The following is a 16142-nucleotide window of genomic DNA, read 5'->3' as shown; positions in this document are numbered from 1 at the left end:
TTCTGATCTTGTCCGCTGTTTGAGTCTACCTTGTTAAGTGAATGACGGGTCAGATATTATCTGTCATCTGACCTGAATCCGAATCTGATTAGTTGGATCCAGTAGCAAAAGTTGGATTTGATTAATAATCGGATCCGGACTCTGCATTGAGTCTGCATCTGAATCCAAGCTCGAGTCCTGCTAAGATCCGAATCTGACTAGAATCTGCCAGATTGGATTTTATCTGGTCCCATCTGACTTTGATTCCAAATACTTATCCCATCAGATTGGACTCAGTATTGCTTAGATCCGACCCGTTTACATCCCTATGACTGCGCCCATGTACACGGAGTCGGGTTGGGCCGGGTTTTACCGAGTGAACAATTTATCCAGACCAAGCCTGGCCTAGAATTAATTGGGTTTTGGGCTGCACGTCCCGGCCATCTGATACCTAATACGATGTTGGAGATGTGGGTCGATATCGGGTCGGGTACCAGATGAGTAGGTAAGTATCTGACCTACTACAGCAGCACAAAGCCCGATAAGTCCTGGGCCTAACACAGCCTGAGTTGTAACTTGTAAAACAGATCTCCAAATAAATTGGATGTGTTTGAATAGAAGGTCCGAATTTGAGACATACAACAACAACTACTACGCCTTCATCCCAAAATAATTGGGGTCGGCGATATGAACCAAAAAAGAAAATCATTCTTGGTCTTTCACATGAATCCTTCTCCTCTAATCATTTCTATCCAATGTCATGTCCTCCAAAAGCATTCATATACTTTTCTATCATCTTCATCCATGTCTTCCTAGGCCTACCTCGACCTCTTTTAACTAATATATTTTTCCATTTCTCCACCCTTTTAACTGGAGCATCATTAAGCCTCAGAATTTGAGACATAATTACCAAAATTTTATCCTTATAGTAGGATTTCAATATGGATTTTAGATTGGATCTGGTGCCCAAAAGAGTTCAAAAGACCTCCTAATCTACATCCGAAGGTAGGCTCAAGTTTGTCTCCAGCCTTTTGGCCCAATCCTACTACAAATTTCAGGTGGCTCTAAATACAATTTGGATCTCACACCTTAGTCCAATTTATTTGTGATTGAACCTGCGTACAAAAGGAATCCAAAAGCTAAATACGGGTTGGTCCACCTCATCATTTGATTTGGATCAGATGTGGACCCAGATATAGATAAAAAAAAATGGATAATGCAGAGGCTTCCACATGAAAAGGGACGTCAACAAATCAGATTTTATCCGATATCCAACCAAGTTCTATTCTGTTTAGTTGCATTTGGTAATCCAAAACGATATCCAATTATGATTGGATGCGGACATGGTTTTGATTTTTTGCTACCGAATCCAAGAAATATCCGAAATTAGTGGTTATCTGAATCCATTCATATGTAAAAAACAGATCCAGTATGAGTTTGTCACCATAGGAACCCAAATCCATCTAGCCAACTTATATGTTATTGACATCCAATCCAAATCCAAACTGTTTACGTCCCCACACGTAAGCATACATTTGAAACCAAGGCGACCCAAACTTCGGTTTGAACTTATATAAGGATTCGATCCAAGACACAAGTCTGTCAATCTTTTCTCGAATGGGTTTACTTCTGTACCCAAACAGCACCAAAAAGTATGACTGAATGTGACTGCATTTAGACTTAGATCGAAACCCAACCTTTGTTTTGAAAAATGGCCTATTATAGAGTTCAGTTTGCTATTATAGTTCAATATCACGCTAGTTTCGCCCTATGGTGGTAAATTAAAAAGATAAAAGTAAAAGAGTTGGATCGGGTAAAGTAACTTCCTATCCAAATCCAGACACGTCAATATTCTATCACCCAATTCATGAACCATAGGCACACAATTCCCGGTGAATTTGTACATGATCCAGTCCCATATAACGATATAACCATACCTCCCTTAAAATTTAATTTCAAATGCCTATCCAAAGATTGATTTTAATTAATATACCCACCATAGTTTGGAGAATTCTCAAAAGGCTCCCAAACTTTTACCATCTTTAAGCAAATTCTCCTGTTTTCCCAACACCCCCATGTAAGCCCTCGGAGTTTTACACTGTCGAGACAGCGACCCTAAGTACAGGAACCAGAGCCAGGTCAACTAGGCCTTTGATTCTGGGGCAGTTTCTTCGAGTAAAAAGAAAAATCAGGGTTAATGTTGATTATAGAACTAAAATTACAATGAATGTGTTGGCCATTTTCATTTTTTTAATAGTCAATATAATTTTGTTTTTTTCTCCTTTTTTGAGTTGAGAACGCGATGACAAAACATTTTCACCATATGATAATTTCATTTATTTATTTTTTAGATAATCATTCTTTCCATTCATTCAAAAATCAAGATTTTCATTCAATTCATTCATTCATTCAAAAATCAAGATTCTCGTACATACATTTATTCAATTCATTAAAAAACTCATATATACATTCATTCAAAGATCAAGGTTCATTTAATTCATTCAAAAATTAACCTCCTCTTTCATTCAGTCAATAATCAACCTCCTCATATATAATTATTCATTCCATTCATTCAAAAATTAAGATTCACATACATACATTCATTCAATTCATTTAAGAAATCGTATATAAATTCATTTCATCCATTCAAAATTCAACATTTTCACCACTACATAATTCATTCAAAAACTCATTCATATATTCATTCAAAAATTAACCTCCTCAACATTCATTCCATTCATTCAAAAACCAACCTTGTCATATATACATTCATCTTATTCACTCAACAATCAACCTCTTCATATATAATCATTCATTTCACATATTTATCTTATCATGTGTAAATGAGTGTATATTTGATAATTTTGGCACACTTGCACATGTATTTAAATTATTTATTTATTATATTTTATATTATATATATACTATGCAAACAATTTACCCCTCAATTTTTTTATGTTTGAAAGTAATTTTAAATGTAAAGAAATCGCCTTCGTTTATTTGGCCCTTCTTTTTTTGTTTGCTAAATAAATTGTATTCATTTGGATTGTAGAGTTGACACAACATCCATTCATATTTAAATCCCCATTTTATTTAAGATTAAATTTTTATTCATAATTTGTTGGATTTGGGTTCGTAATTTTTTTTTACCGTGAGGAATCAACTCTCACTTTTTTTAGTCTTACCTTTCTTTTTTTATGAGAAATCTCCAACATTTTATAAGATTCACACCCTCTTATTTTTAAGATGTGTTTTTCAATTTTTAGGAATTCTTTTAGTACCAAATATTTTAGATTTTTTGTATTTATTTATTTATTTTTAATTATATATTTATTCATGACTAGTAATTTAGGTTACCAAGTTTAGGATTAGAAAATGTGAGACCCAACATCCTTTTTTTATGGTTCTCATCTTTTTAGCTGGTTAGAAACCCAATTAATTGTGATTCCTTTCGAATTAACATTATCATAAGGACTCTCTTACTTATCTCTTAGAAAGTCGTCTATAAATAAGCATCCCTTAACACCAAATAGCAGAAGCCTCCCATGAGTCAAATTTTGATTCATAATTCGAATCTACGGTCCCGTGTTGAGTTGATCGACGAAGGACGTCAGTCAAGCCCACGTAGGTGTATGTATGGGAACCATTTTTTTTCTTTTTTTTTTCTTTGCTTTCTTTCACAACCATAGATGTTGGTTCAGTAGCAGTCCTTGTATTCATCATTTTTTTTCTGTGATTAAGTCGCCCTCTTTGTTATCTTAGAGATTGAAAACTTGCAACCGAAAATTTATTTGTTATGACCTTTGATTCAGGTTTGAGATTGGTTGTAATACTTAGATTGGATCTTTACTCACTTTATAAAAGGGTGCAAGGTTTGTATCTATTTACTTTTTAGACCCGAAACAACTTGAATTGGATTTTCACTCATTTTTTGAAAGGGCATGAGGTTTGGATTTGTTTCTTTTTTTATTGGACCTGAAAGAACTTAAGTTGAATTTTAACTCACTTCTCAAAAGGGCATGAAGTATGGATCCATTTTTTTTCTTGGACCCGAAAGGGCCGGAGTTGGATCTTAACTCACTTCTCAAAAAAGCGTAAGGTTTGGATCCGTTTCTTTTCTTATTGAACTCGAAAAAGCCTGAGTTGGATCTTTACTCACTTTTCGAATGTGCGTGAGGTTCGAATTTGTTTCTTTTCATATTTGACCTGAAAGGGGCTGAGTTGGATCTTAACTTACTTCTCAAAATGGCAAGAGGTTTGGATCCGTTTATTTTCTTATTGCACCCGAAAGGACCTAAGTTGGATCTTAACTCACTTCTCAAAAGGGTGTGAGGTTTGGACTCATTTTTTTTCTTATTGGACCCGTAAAAGCCTGAGTTGGATCTTAACTTACTTCTCGAAATGGTAAGAGGTTTGGATCCATTTCTTTTCTTATTGGACCCAAAAAGGCCTAAGTTGGATCCCTTTACTTCTTGGACCCGAATGGGCGTGGATCAGATCTTAACTCACTTTCTGAAAGAGCATGAGGTTTGGATCTATTTTACTTTTTGGACCCAAAAGGGCTTAGATTGGATCTTTCCTCACTTCTTGAAAGGACGTGAGATTTTGGATCCCTTTACTTATTGGACCTGAAAGGGCATGACATTTAGATCTTTTTCTTTTATGGGACCCGAAAGAGCCTAGACTGGATCTTCACTCACTTCTCAAAAGGGCATGAGTTTTGGATATCTTTATTTCTTAGTCTCGAAAGGGCCTGGATCAGATCTTCACTCACTTTTCGAAAGGGCATGAGGTTTGGATCCATTTTGCTTATTGAATCAAAAAGGGCCTGAGTTGGATCTTCGCTCACTTTTAGAATGGGTGTGAGATTTGGATCCATTTTATTTCTTTAAATTTAGTGTTGACAAATCATGGATCAGGACTCAATCCTCAAAAGGATTCAAGCTAGATTCAAACTTGAACATGTGTGGACATGGATCTGGGCCCATAGCTTATAAGTGTTGCATACTTTAGTCGGCTCCATGAACAATATCAAACAGGTGAAAAGTCATAACTCTAACTTTAATATTAGCATCCAGTGAATTTGTATTACCCACCAAGAAGAGAAGTTTCCCAAAGAGCTCATTAACATTTTTATGAGATGTTTAATTTATAGCTAATGTGGTCAATAACACCGAAGCCAAATTATTCAAGCTATGAATAACCGTTCTTTTCTTTTTCTTTTATTTGTATGGAGAATTGATATTTGCATAAATTTTAGAGTGCTTTAATTTTGTATTATTGTCTTTAATGACATTCTTCATTTCAAACCTTTGACGCTTCTTTAACAACTCCTTAGCCTTTTTCATACTCATCAACAAACTGTATTTGTTATTAAGCCATATATGAAAATGACCTAATAATTATCATGCAGTTTAACCTCTTGTGGCAAGGAGGAAAATTTGTTTAACTTAAACTACAAAGCAATTTATTAGGCACATTTTTATTAGCAGTTTATACTCGTACATAGAGTTACTATATTTAAAAGAGAAAGCAAAACTATTTGATGCCCCTAGGCAGTTTAAACACATGCAAGACTTTTCTTGGAGTAACTATCCATACAATGGTCTCCGTGCAGTTTAGGATCTTGCGGTTAAGAGCATTTTCTTATATGCAAAGTATTTTTTTAGAAAATGACCATTTACGACAGAAACAACAAATTCACCATATGGAGATGTCACCCTATAAGCTCCATTTGCAAACACCTTCTGAACCACATACGATCACTCTCAGTTGGGCTCAAATTTACCATGAGAACATCAAGATGGAATAATAGGGTGCCACATCACCAGCACTAAATCTACCTTTTTGAATGACCTATACTTTACATTTCGATCATAGGCATTAGTCATTCTTGCTTGATAAACTTGTAATGATTGATGAGCTTGGAACATTCTTTCATCTAAAGAATCAAGTTCAGCATAATGAATTTGAGCTCTTTCTTCTTGAGTCAATGAGTTGCTAAGTGCTACCCTTAAGGATTTGAGCTAGACTTCCGAGGGCAATATTGCTTCAGAACCATAGACAAGAGAATATGAGGTACAATTGGTGGTCGTTCTATATGTTGTTCGATACGCCCAAAGAACTTCACCCAACTTTTCATGCCAGTTTCTTTTGTTGTCGCCGACTATATTTTTCAAAAACTTGCATAAAGTTTTATTAAATGCCTCAGCCAATTCATTTATTGGGGGATGATAAGGCAATGAGATTTTTTGCTTAATTTTGAACTTTATGCGAAGTTTTCCTATCACTTATTTTTAAATAAAGTCATATTATCAAAAGTTATTGACTCTAGGATTCCAAATTGATAAATGATGTAGGTCCACAGAAAATTTACTACTATTGCTTTAGTTACCATTCTGACAGATATAACTTCAGCCCATTTAGAAAAATAATCAGTAGCTGTCAAAATATATTGATAAATTGTTGATGATTTGGGAGCAATAGGACCAATAACATCTAGGCCTCAAGCTGCAAAGGGCCAAGATGAGGCCGTAACATGTAGGTAGTCATGTGGTTGGTGTACAAGGTCACAATAAATTTGGCAAACCTTACGATTTCGTGCAAACTTAATTGCATCTGACATCATGGTGGGCCAATAGTAGTTGATTACCCAATTTTGGACCAGGTTAATGAGCACCACAAGATCCTTGATATACTTCATGTAACACTATAGTAACTTCTCTTCTTGTTAAACATCTCAAAAGAATTTTATCATAAGATCTTCGGTAGAGGGTGTCATTTAACACCACGAACTGGGGGGCCATTTTCTGATTCGTATATGTTTTTCTCGCTCTTGAGGTAATTGCCCATTTTATAGGTAGTCATAAGTAGGTTGTTGTCAATCCTCTTCAATAAATTGTATTATTACCATATTAATTGTGGCTACATTATCCTCGTTAGGGATTGGAGAACTACTTTGTGAACTTTGAACTTCTACAAAATCAAAATATTGTACATTATCTCATATGCTTCGACAGGCGATTTCACTTGGTCGTGATTGATAAGCCGCTCTATATTCTGCTTAGCTAACTATGCCAGCTCTTCGAGAAGGTCCTGCTTGCCCCATTATATTGCCTTCATGCTCAATATGTCTTGGCATGGAATGTGTCATAAATGGTATTGGCATATGATTATACATCATGTGTAGCACTGTTTGAGTTCCTATGCTTATCTGAAATTCACCTTCTTCTCGAATTGATATTTTTTTTGGCATATCGGGCTAATTGTAGAGCATGATCAAGTGAAACTAGTTTATTTATACCAAAAGTTATGATATCAAATGAATCTGCTAGTTCTTTGAGTATCCTATGATATGTGGTAAATCAAGGCCATTCAATGCCATTTAAAACACCGATGTGTGCCCTTTTGACTTAATAATCTCTATGAATGATGAGACACCGAATTCTTTTTTTTTAGCCATTTTTAATCCTATTATTAATGCCTCATATCTTGATGAAGGCAAATCTATTGCACTTATGAGAGTGAAGGCATGTAAATACTCTTTTGCCCTAAATAGGATGATGCCAACATATCCTCCTTGCGCGTATATCGCTTTGTAATACAATCTTCAAATAAGTTATTCTCTAGCAACATCACTCAGGTTTGTGTCATCCATATAAGTGATGATGTTCACAGATGCATTAGGAACATGTTGCTGACTTGTTCTAGAATTTGTATTTCGTGGTCTTTTGGTAGTGTGCGATACAATGCCACCGAGACTCTTTCTTGTATTTCCTTGATGATGTCAAATGATGTTGCTAACTTTGCAAGTGCATCTGCTTGCGAATTAAAACTTTTCTATATATGAGTAATGCTGACTTCATCAAAAATTTTGAGTAAACCTTTTACTTTTAAGTAATGAGGCATAAGAGTGGGTTTTTGAACCTCATATATGCCTTTTAATTGATTGATTACCAACTATGAATCGCCATAAACTTCAAGTTTTTTTATTTCTATGGTACCTATAATTGATAATCCTAAAGTGAGAGCAATATACTCGGCCTCATTATCAGAACAAGAGGTAGGAATTGTATATGCATAGGGTATCATAGCATTTTTGGGCGAAATAAATACTACGTCGACTCCAACTTTGTTGTTTATGATGCCCTATCAAAATACAATTTCCATGAAGGCTTTTCTTTTACAATTAACACATCTTCATGTGGTAGATCACACAAAGGTGAATTGTCTGGGACTGGATGGTCAGTAAAAAAATCGTCAATGCTTGCCCCCTGATTGATTTTTGGTGGATAGAGGAAATGCTAAATTCTGATAACATCATTGCCCATGTTTTAAATCTACGAGACAAGACTATTTTTTAGAGCAGATGCTTAAGAGGGTCTATTTTAGAGATTAGTTAGATTTTATATGCAAGTAAGTAATGCCTAAGCTTTTGAGTGACAAACACTAGTGCTAAGCAATACTTTTCAATTGTTGAATACTGAGTTTCTGCATCTAGCAGAATTCAACTAAGGTATTATAGAGCATTCTCATGCCCCTTTTCATTTTGTTAGGCAAGAAGTACACCCAACTATTTATCCAATGCAACAATATATAGGATGGGAGGTCGCTCTTTAATAGGAGCTGACAACACTGGAGGTGATAGCAAAAATTTTTTTATGGCATCAAATGCATTTTGGCATGACTGGTCCCATACAAATGAAACCCATTTTTTTTGTCAAATGTGAGAAGGGTTGGCACCTACTGACAAGATTTGATATAAATCTTTTGATATAGACTAATTGTCTTTGCAAACTTCTTAATTCTTTTATGGTTCTTGACAGAGGCATGTCCACAATAGCTTTTATTTCAATTGGATCAATTTCAATGCCTATGTCGGACAATAAAGCCAAGATTTTTTTTTTGAATTTACTCTGAAAGCACATTTTGATGGGTTCATTCAGAGCTTCATCCTACAAAGTCTATAGAAAACTCTACGCAGATGAGCAATATCAACATCTTTATTTGCAGATTTGACAACCAAGTCATCAACATAGCACTCAACAATTTAATGAAGCATGTCATCAAATATTATTTGCTTTGCACGCTGATAAGTTGCACCTGCATTTTTTAATAAAAAAGGCATAATTGTATAACATAATATACCTATTGGTGTTCAGAACATTGTCAACTCTTCATCACCTGGATGCCTCTTGATTTGGTTATGCCCTGAAAACCCATCCATAAAGGATACAATTTGGTATTTTGTCATATCATCCATAAGCAATTCAGTAATTGGAAGCAGGAAGTCATCCTTTGGGCATGCAACATTAAGATCCCTGAAGTCAACACAAATCTTTATTTGACTATTTTTTTTTATAGGCACAATATTTGCCAACCAAATAGGATATTTGACTTCACAGATAAAACCTACTACAATCAACTTTCTAACTTCAATTTTGACTTGCTTAGCGAGTTCTGGTCGCATTCTCTGTTGGGTTTATTTGATAAGCTTTTTACCTGGTAAAACTGATAATCGATGCATTGCAACATTTACATCTAATCCTAGCATATCTTGATAAGACCACACAAACACATCTTGAAATTTCTTTAGTAGTGTAACATATTGCTCTACTTCTATTTTTGTTAGAGATGCACTTATAAAGGTAATCTTTGGATCTTCTTTTGTGCCAAGGTTTACTTCTTGCAATTTATCAATTGTTGCCTGTGTTTCATCTTCGATGCTAGGAGGTGCTAGTTGTTCTTGAATAAACTCTCTATCCTCCTTTGTATTATTTGCAAATATGTGATATACTCCATATTTCCTTTTCAACATGATGGTTTGTTGGTAACCTATTCCTATTTTATCGTTTTGATTTAAGTCTCCATCTTTGGCTAAGATCTCATTTTCTCTAGGTCTAAGATAGGGCTCTACATGCTCAATTATTCCTCTAGTCTTTAAGCCTTGAGGGTTATCAAGGTCATATCCCATCTTCTACATAATCTTTCTAGCATTTTGACTATATTTTTTAGTAGAAATTTTGACATGTTGAGGCTCTTCTTTCTTTTGGGGGCATTGTATATCTCATATTGTAATATTTTTTCTTTTAGAAAGCAAATTGCCTTATCTTTCTTCTTGGAAGGATCATTATGGCTGAAGATTGAACCATTTCTTGATCCATATCAATTAATGGACAAACTTCACTCCTTGCATTTTTAGATAATGATGTTTCTTTTATTTTGCATCAACAGAGTCTGCTTCAATTCCAAAAAATGGGTTAGGATCAACCTTCTTTGTTTTCATGACCCAATTTTAAAGGAATTTAAAGCACTCTTGTAGTGAAGATGCTACCACTCCATTATCTTGTATTCATGGTCTTACTAAAAGTGCATTATATGATAACATCAATGACATGAAATTTAACCATTGACGAGAGCTCTTCAATGGTTAATTTAAGTTCAATAGCCCCAATGAATTTTCGACCATCTTGATTGAACCCTTGTATCATGAATTTGGATCTCATCAGCTGTCCCACAGAAAATCCAAGATCTAATAAGGCTTTTAAAGAGAGAAGGTTTACTCCAGATCCAGAATCAATCATGATTCAGGAAATCCTTTGTGATTCAACTGTTCCTGTGACAAATAGAGGTCGACTGTGGGGTTTTTTAACATTTTGAAAATCTTTTTCAGAAAATGATAGGAAGGCAAAACAACTTAATATCTCTTCAACAGATTCATCGCCATTTTTCTTAATTTATGTCATATAGCACTCTGATTGACTAACTGCTTGTATTAACGATTGACGTATCTCAGGAGATAACATGAGGGCATCATATACACTTAATAATGCTTGTATCTTTATTTAGATGAGCGGTTACATTATACTCGACAGATGCTTCAACATTTTCATGAACTATAGGCGGACACCCCCTTCTGTTTTGCCTTTTTTTTTGAACTAGTTGATGAGTAGGTGTTTCTCTTTCTAACAATTGCATGCCTGACCTCAGTACCATAGCTCTTACTTCAACCACATCGATATGATTGCATAGTGCGATGAATTTTGATCCTTCATATTTTGCTTGAATTTCTTCAATCTTTATATTGTGAGGTATCATTTCAACTTCAAATTCTTCTCCCCACCTTGTAGGTATGATGGGTTCATAATTTTGTTTTTGACTTTCTTCAATCCAGGCATAAACATGCTCCTGGTCTTGCAACTTTTGGGCACATGTTATATACCTTGGATTGTCGTCATACCCATAAGCCAATTTATCCACTGTATATGAAGTGGTACCAAAACACTTATAGCATGAGTTCAAATCCCAACAACAATCTCTATTTATTTGAACTTGTTGTGTTACTAAAGAATCTGGTTCTGTTATTATTTGAGATTCAGAGAGGGGAGCCATTTGGGGATCAAGAGGCAAAATTGGTTGAGCCAATACAGCTTGTGAAAAGTTTATTAGAGGAAGTGAACCAAATTGTATGGTGGTCATATTTGTCGATACTTCCTTTTTGGATGGTGCACATCTTTCCAAGCTTAGCTTTCTTTTATTAATCTTGTCTTGAATAAAGTCCTTAAAACAAAGCACTCTTTCATCTTATGATTAGTCAGATAATGATATTTGCAATACTTAAGACTGTTTATTTGTTTCACTTCCCTTGATCTCTTGCACTCTGGAAGCTCAATCATTTTCATTTCTAACATATACTTCAAGATCTCTTTTACGTCATCATCATTAAAAGCGTACTTCTTCTTTAACTTCTCTGCCAAGGAAGTCTTTACCTTGCCCTCTTGACTACCTTTCTTGTTACCATCATCTTTGGTGTCTTTACTCTTTTTATTCTTAGGTTCATTAACCTTTGATTTGAGATTTGACACTATGTCATCCATATTGCAATATGCATTACCCTTATTGCGGGTATTTTTTTTCATCAGTATTGATCTTAGGCTTATAATAGGTCATTTCGATGTTTTAAGCAATATCTTAGAGCTGATTAAATGTTTTTTGTTCTATTGACATCATGTAACGTGAGATAGATGGTTGTAAGCTTTTCATATGCATCTTTACAGCTCATGCTTTCATTGATTGCTCTTCACATAAGACAACCATATCCCTCTATCTGGATATAAAGATCATGATTGGTTCATAGGGTCTTTGCTTAGTTTCCACTAAATCATAAGTAGTGATGATTCTTTGTAGACTATAAAACCTAGCCAAGAATTTATCCTGCATTTCTTCCCAACTCATTATCGAGTGTAAACTTAAATGGCTATACCAACTAAATACAGGTCCTTCCAATGACAAAACAATTTGTCTTAAAATATAATCACAGTTATTTCTTGTGTCCTCGCATTGGGCTATGAAATGGGATAAGTGTTCTCTTGGACACCCCAAGCCATTAAATCTCTTAAAGTCTGGGGTTGATAATTTGGAGGATAAGGGACCTTATCCACATATTCTAGATATGGTTTAAAATAATTTTGAGAAGGTCTAGAAGTCATTGTTACCTTAAATTGCTTAAATTTTCTATTAAACTCTTCTAAGAACCTTTCTTCTGAAAGAAATGATTCTCCTCTAGATTGTGATATTGATGATGATGCATGAGGAGGATTTGATGTTCCTTATTTTTTCATCACTTTATTAAGCAAAGCATTTATTTCAAGTTCTTTCTCTTTTGATTTTTTTTTGAGTAATGCAAATTGCTCTTCTAGGGTCAATACTTGTTATGCTCTAGCCATTATAACAGACACTGCCATTGAACTATTTGGAAGTGAGATTGGATCTTATTTAAATAGTGGGTTTGAATATTCAGATCTAGGAGTATTTTTCCAAAATCATTTTTTACATGGCTTGTTAAGAGTAAAATACAGCATGTGATGGTAACTTTTGTCAGTTAATGCAACCTTGCATGGTATATCCAGTTGTGCAGGCGTTGAGAGGCTTTGGCAAGTAGGTGATGTCATCACTTTGTATGCAAGTGTTGTAACACTTTGGCTGATGGCATCATTCTCCAGCCAGGAGTTAATTGACTTTGACTGATAGATGACATCATCTTTCCAGCTGAAGTTTGGTTGGTTGGTGGTGTCACTTTTGTAGCTTGTGACTTCACCTTTGTTCGCACAGGTAAGTTCTAGCTAGTTGATGATATCATCTTTCCAGCTCATGACATTACCTTTTTTGGTACATATGACAATAAACTTTGGCTGGTAGGTGATGTCATTTTTATTATCGCAAGTGTTGGAGAACCTAGGTTGGTTGGTAATGTCACCTTTGCTTTGGGTGATGCCACTTTTCCAACTAGAGAACCTTTGTTGGTTGGTGATGTCACCTTTGCTTTAGGAGATATCACTTTTTCTTGCACAAGTATTGGAGAGCTTTAGCTAGTAGATGATGTCATCTGTGCTGACATAGGTGCTAATGAAGTTTGGCTAGTTGGTGATGTTACTTTTGTTTTAGGTGATTTTATTTTTCCTAGCACAAGTATTGAAAAACCTTGGTTGGTTGATGATGTTACATTTGATTTGGGTGATGTCAATTTTTTTGTTAAAGAGCCTTGGCTGGTTGGTGATGTCATATTTGCTTTAGGTGATGTTAGTTTTTCTATTGGAAAGCCTTGGCTGGTTGGTAATGTTACCTTTGCTTTGGGTGATGCCAGTTTTCCTACTGAAGATCCTTGGTAGGTTGGTGATGTCATATATGTCACTAATGATGTCACATATAAACTTTGGTTGTAGGTGATGTTACCTTTATTGAAAATATTTTTTGGCTTGTTGGTGATGTCACCTTTTCAGCCCATGACATTATATTTTTTTGTATAGGTAAGTTCTGGCTGGTTGGTGATATCATCTTTTCAACCAGTGATGCCTTCTGTTCTGGCACATGTGTGAAAGAAGTTTGGCTGGGTGATGTCACCTTTATTAGCATAAATGCTGGTTTCCCTTCTTGCATCACCATAAGAGACATAACACCAGATGCATTTTTTCAGAAATCTCTTATCAAAAAACGTAATTTTTTGGAAACTACCAAAGTCCAACAATCTTCTTCTTTCATATTAAGGAAATGACTTATCTTTCTTTGAATATAAGCAAAACCTTTCGATATCCCTTTCTTTGAAAATATGTAGAATCCCTTTGACATCCACTTTGTAGGAGAGTCTTTCAACATCTAATTTTTTGATAAAACTGAGGAGTCTTTCAAACATCCTTTGCATAGAAGAGTCTTTCAACATCTTATTTTTTTGTGAAAAACAAGAGCCTTTCAGCATCCTTTGCGTAAGAGAGACTTTCAACATCTCTTTCTTTGGTGAAAAAGAGGCGCCTTTTGACTTCCTTTGCGTAAGAGAACCTTTTGACATCTCATTTTTTGTTGTTGTGAAAATATTTTTTAGCATTTTTCTTTTTAGAGATGCATCAAATTTCAAGGCTAAGCATTCCAAGCTATCGAAGGACGTCGATATGTCTTTGACTATGCTTCTAGTAAAAGGGTTCTTGTATGCAGAAGTAGGCGAAGTGTTGGTGCCATTTAATTGGCTCACGAGCACCAACTTGATTTTTGGACTCTTTCTTCCTACCACTGTTGCAGTTCTTAAAAAGAGATAAAAAGTAGGTAAAGGTCCCACCGGGCGTACCAAACTAAAGCATTGTTTTTTTTAACACTCAAATTGAGATATAAAAGCTTTGAACTTTATTTCAGAATTTCTACACCTTTATAGTAGCCTTTGATTCCTAGGGCTTAGATTACAAGTGAGAAGAAGAAAAGAGAGAGATAAAGGGAGAAGAACATAATGGCTTGTGAGTTGATTGGATCCTCGTGTCTTCTTGGGCTCCCTTTAATGCATAGTCACTTTGGCAACTTTCTTTTCTCTATCTCCTCTTTTTTCTCCCGTTGAACTTAAGTAACTTCTTTCTTTTATAGAATTGTTCCCTTAAGTTTAGCATCCCATGATGAAAGTTATTCCATCATGGATATTATTTTTGCTAGATGGACTGTACTTGTAACAACCCTCATGCTCCTTGTGTTCGTACTTTATGGACACGAGCCACAACATGGGTAGATGCTTAATAGTTAGGGTGATACGTGACTGATTTATTACAACCAACACAAGTTACCCTTCTTTACCATAACCAACAAGCACAGTAAAAGGGGTTTACCATAACCTACATATTTATCTTATCAGGTGTAAATGAGTGTATATTTGGTAATTTTGACACACTTTGCATACATATTTAAATTGTTTATCTATTTATTATTATATTTTATAGTATATATATATATATAGTGTAAACACCTCCTCATAAATACATTCAATCTCATAAAAAATCAAGAAGTATATATGAGTAACATGCAATATTGTGATAACATGAATACAAGCGCAATACTGTAAAGTATATACTTTTTTATATACAGATATAATTACACAATAAACATGAATAACATGCACACAATCTAATAAGAATAACATGAATGCAATAAACATGTATATTAAATATTTAGCATTATGATAACATGTAATATTTGAACATTTAACACTCTTATAACAAACAACATTTCAATTGAAAAAAAATGTATATACACAAAGCAATATTAAATATTTAACACAACGATAACATTAAACAATCAACATAAGCGATTACTTGTGCAAATACATACCTAAACATTGGAAAACATTTTATAGTTCAACTAATCAATCTGACAAGTTGGATCCATGCTCAGAAACATAGTAGTGTTCCTAAGGGCTATTAATAATGCCTTCATGTGCATGAGAGCAGTAATCTCGCCATTATCCAACATTTCTTTTAATACACCATTATATTATGTTGCCAATTTGGAGGGTCCAATCTCCACTTCCCAATCTCAACTCTCCAATCTCCACTCTTCAAGATGAAAGTTAGTGAAGGTCTGATTTTTGGACCCTCCAGGTGCCAACAAACAAAACCCCACTTTCCAGTATCCACTCTCCATCATGTCACTTTTTTATTTTCTTATCAAATAAAATTAATTTTTTAAATCAAATCAAGTCACTTTTTAATTTTTTAAAGAGATTTTGTCAGTAGGTCATGATAGCGTGGTTTGATAGAAAAAAACAATGTCAAAAAAATAATTTAAACTTGCAAAATTACCTACCAACGTTGGTGTGATGCAATCCATATAAAAAAGCATAATAAAATATCTAAATG

The sequence above is a fragment of the Nuphar pumila genome, chromosome 3 (genome assembly GCF_984573655.1).
Source record: "Nuphar pumila chromosome 3, dmNupPumi1.hap1.1, whole genome shotgun sequence".
Classification (NCBI taxonomy): domain Eukaryota; kingdom Viridiplantae; phylum Streptophyta; class Magnoliopsida; order Nymphaeales; family Nymphaeaceae; genus Nuphar; species Nuphar pumila.
The sequence above is the reverse complement of the archived record's forward strand: the minus strand, read 5'-3'. Positions refer to the sequence as shown.